The sequence below is a fragment of the Elephantulus edwardii genome, unplaced genomic scaffold (assembly GCF_000299155.1).
Source record: "Elephantulus edwardii isolate Elephantulus edwardi_28Jun2011 unplaced genomic scaffold, EleEdw1.0 scaffold01011, whole genome shotgun sequence".
Taxonomy (NCBI): Eukaryota; Metazoa; Chordata; class Mammalia; order Macroscelidea; family Macroscelididae; genus Elephantulus; species Elephantulus edwardii.
Genome location: NW_006400761.1, coordinates 10,392 through 14,481, shown reverse-complemented (window position 1 = coordinate 14,481; position 4,090 = coordinate 10,392). Strand labels below are relative to the sequence as shown.

The window sequence follows — 4,090 nt, the reverse complement described above, 5'->3', positions numbered from 1 at the left end:
ATAATTATTATTATTATAATAGGTAAACCCAGACCACGTGAAGATATGCTGCAAAGAACTGGTGAGAGAGTTACAAAAAAACCAGAGACCACTGGTTCCCAGGCCGGTGCTGGGGTGGGAGGTTAGGGGAAGGGGTGAATGATTCTAGAAGCCAGGTCAAAGTGAATTGTTCTGATCACTTGCTATGCATCTGAGAGCCGGACAAGAAATAAGGATGACAGAAGAATTGATGCCTTTGAGCTGAGGTCTTGGAGAAGAGCACTCTGAAGATATGCTGCCTCAGAAACCCATTAGGGTCACTGTGAGTTGGACTTGAAGGCTGTGAAGATGCATATACATATATTTGCCATTTTGAATCAGACAGTCTTATGATCTATTATGCCAAAAATGGCATACTCAAGAAGAATGGTGTCCAGATCAGTGTCAAAAAAGAACATTTTGAGAATGATCCTGAAGTACAATGCTGTCAGTGATAGGATACTATCTATACTCACAAAAGGAAGCCCTGGTCATGCAACTATTATTCAATTGTACCACCAAAGTCAAAGAGGCCCATGTGGGAGACTGTTCTATTAGTAGTTTGTCACAGATTGAATTGAATGTCCACCTCCCCCAGTAAAATACATGTTTGTAATGATGGAGGCTGTGGAATGATTCCCTTAATAAACCAGAGTTTGCAAGAGTATTAAGCGTGGAATGCTGCATAGCCCTGATCTGATGTGAGGGGAGTTTCCTTAAGGTGTGGCCTGTAACACTTTCTATCTCATAAGAGAAAAAAGGAAAGAAGCAGGGAGCTCTGGTGGCCTAGTGGCAAGACGTTGCACTGCAATCCCAGAAGTACGCGGTTCAAATCCACCAGATGCTCTGCTGGAGAAGGAGGGGGCAATCTCCTACTGTACCAGTCAGATCTGATTTGACGATACACGTAAAAACAATATAATAAAAATTAAAAATAAAAAAAGGAAAGAAAAGTCAGTCAAGAGGAAAGACTTTGGTACTTCCAAGAAAAAGAATCACCAGGAGAGGAGTGAGTCCTCTAAGACTTAAGTGTTCATGCAAATAAACTCTGGGACACTAGGGAAAACCAGGATACATGGTGGTCTCCAGGGACCACCCACCCTATGGAAGCTCAAGGAAACAAGGACCTTTCCTCACAATCAACCCAGAGAGAGGGCCTTCCCCTTGAGTCAGTGTCCTGCATCCAGACTTCCAGCCTTCCAAACTGTAAGAAAATACGCAGTTATTTGTTAAAGGCACCATTTGTGGTATCTCTGTTACAACATTACAGAGAAATAAGATACTGTGGTTGTTGTTGTTGTTGTTAGGTGCTGTTGAGTCGATGGTGACTCATAGTGACCCCGTGAACAACAGATCAGAACCTTCCTAGTGATCCTTAATCTACTTGAGCCCCACTGTAGTAATCGCTACATCAATCCGTCTTCTCGAGGGTTCCCCCGCTTCCTCTGGCCCTCCACTTTTTCCAGCATGATGCCTTTTCCCAAGGGCTGGTCCCTTCCTGACAACATGCCTGAAGTATATGAGATGAAGTTTCATCTTCTTGGCCTCTAACCAGCCCCCTTGTCCTGCTTCCTTCACAACAGGTTTGTTTGCTCTTTTGAAAGTTCATGGGATAGTCAGTACACTTCTCCAACACCACAATTTAAAGGCATCAATTCTCCTTCTGCCATCCTCAGTGTCCAACCTCAGAAGCATAGGAAGCAATTGAAAAGACCACTGTTTGTGGAAGATCGGAACCTGTTGGAGCAAAATAAAAAGTATTTCAAGCGAAGTGAACTTGCAAAAAAGGAAGAGGAAGCATATTTTGAAAGATGTGGCTACAAGATACAACCAAAAGAAGATCAGAAACCGTTAACTTCATCAAATCCAGCATTAGAACTTGAATTGGCAGAGGAAAAATTGCCCATGACTCTTTCTAGGCAAGAGGTAATCAGAAGATTACGAGAAAGAGGAGAACCAATTAGATTATTTGGAGAAACTGATTACGATGCTTTTCGGCATTTAAGAAAGATAGAGATTCTTACTCCAGAAGTTAATAAGGGATTGAGGAATGATCTGAAAGCGGCGTTGGATAAGATTGATCAGCAGTACCTCAATGAAATTGTGGGAGGCCAAGAACCTGGAGAGGAAGACACGCAGAACGATTTGAAAGTTCCTGAAGAAAATACCATAATTGAAGAGTTAGAGGCGCTGGGAGAGTCTTTAGGAAAAGGGGATGATCATAAAGACATGGATATCATTACCAAATTCCTCAAGTTTCTTCTTGGTGTTTGGGCTAAAGAATTGAATGCCAGAGAAGACTATGTGAAGCGCAGAGTGCAGGGTAAACTGAACAGCGCTACCCAAAAACAGACCGAGTCCTATCTCAGACCGCTTCTCAGAAAGTTAAGGAAAAGGAATCTTCCTGCAGACATCAAGGAATCGATAACTGATATTATTACATTCATGCTACAAAGAGAATATGTGAAGGCAAGTGTTGCTTATCTGCAGATGGCCATTGGAAATGCCCCTTGGCCCATTGGTGTCACTACGGTTGGGATCCACGCCAGAACTGGAAGAGAGAAGAGCTTTTCCAAGCATGTTGCACATGTTTTAAATGATGAAACGCAGCGGAAATATATCCAGGGTTTGAAGAGGTTCATGACTATTTGCCAGAAGCACTTTCCTACAGATCCGTCGAAGTGTGTGGAATACAATGCACCATGAGAGCCTCGATTCTAAGTGTGAATAGCAGTAAAATACCTTACCCATAAAGAGCATGAGACTTTGGGAATGACCAGCAAGACTAAGGGAAGGAGAAAAATGGAACGTCCAGTCTGAGTAATGGAGTTCCCAATCGGATTTTTATCTGATGCAGCCCTTGCTCTGTTTTAAGAACTTGGCTCTTATGATATCTGACTGCAGATTTGTGCGTTGTTTTTTTCCCTTCATTTTAAGTAGTTAAATCATTACTCGATTCAATGGCACCTAACAACAACAACAACGATAATGTCAGTTTGAGGACTCAGGTACGTCTGATTCAGGCCATGGTCTTTCCAGTCACTTGCTATGCATCTGAAAGCTGGACTGTGAATAAGTAAGACAGAAGAAGAATTGATGCCTTTGAGCTCTGGTGTTGGAGACGAGTACTGAACATCCAACGTACTGCCAAAAAAACTAATAAAAAACCCCCAAAATATGCCTTGGAGAAAGTGGAGCCGGAGGGCTCTTTCGGGGGAAGGATGACAAGACTTCATCTCACATTCTTCAGGCATGTAGCTGGGAAGGGCTATTCCTTAGAGAGGGACATGATGCTTGGAAGGGCAGGGGGTCAATGAAGGAGAGGAAGACCCTCAATCAGGTGAACTGACACTGCTTTGTACCTCAAAGGTGTTACCAACATAAGACACCTCACTGTGATGAAGTCAGAAGGGATTCATAGCTGACCCTCCGGCGGGTTTTCAGTGGCTGTAAATAACACTGCACATCCCATGGATGGCCAAAAGAGCAAACGGATACGTCTTGGAGAGGGTGCAGCCAGATTGCCCCTTGGAGGCAAAGATGATAAAGCTTTGTCTCACATATCTCGGGCATGTTGCTAAGAGAGGCTGTTCCTTGGAGAAGGACATGGTGCTTGGAAAGGCAGAGGGTCGGTGAAGGAGAGGAAGACCCTCAACCAGGTGGATTAACACGGTGACAGCTGCAATGGGCTCTAGCGTGTCAGGAAGTGTGAGGATGGCACAGGAAGGACAGGGTTCAGGTCTGTTGTTTCACGGGGTTCCTGCGGGTCAGATCTGTTGTCCATAGGGTCCCTATGGGTCGTACGTGACTTGATAGCAACTAACAACAACAATGACAGAAATTTCACAGGAGGAGATCTCCCATCTTTCTCCCACAGAGCAACTGGTGAATTTGAACGCCTTTGAGTCGGCACACAACCCTTTATCTGCTAACCCACCAGACTCCTTGCAACATAAAAAGAAAAGGGGGGGGGGGAACCACCGAAGAGGCGACTATAACCTTATTTTACTTTTGCTTATGTAAATGTAAAGAAAGAGGGAAAACATCACCTTATTTCACTTTTACTTACATG

General features: G+C 43.8%; 1 pseudogene; it reads left to right on the top strand.

Moving 5' to 3' along the window:
- The first annotated feature begins 1,694 nt into the window (after positions 1 to 1,694).
- Positions 1,695 to 2,724, top strand: LOC102852794 (annotated as a pseudogene).
- Positions 2,725 to 4,090: the final 1,366 nt, after the last annotated feature.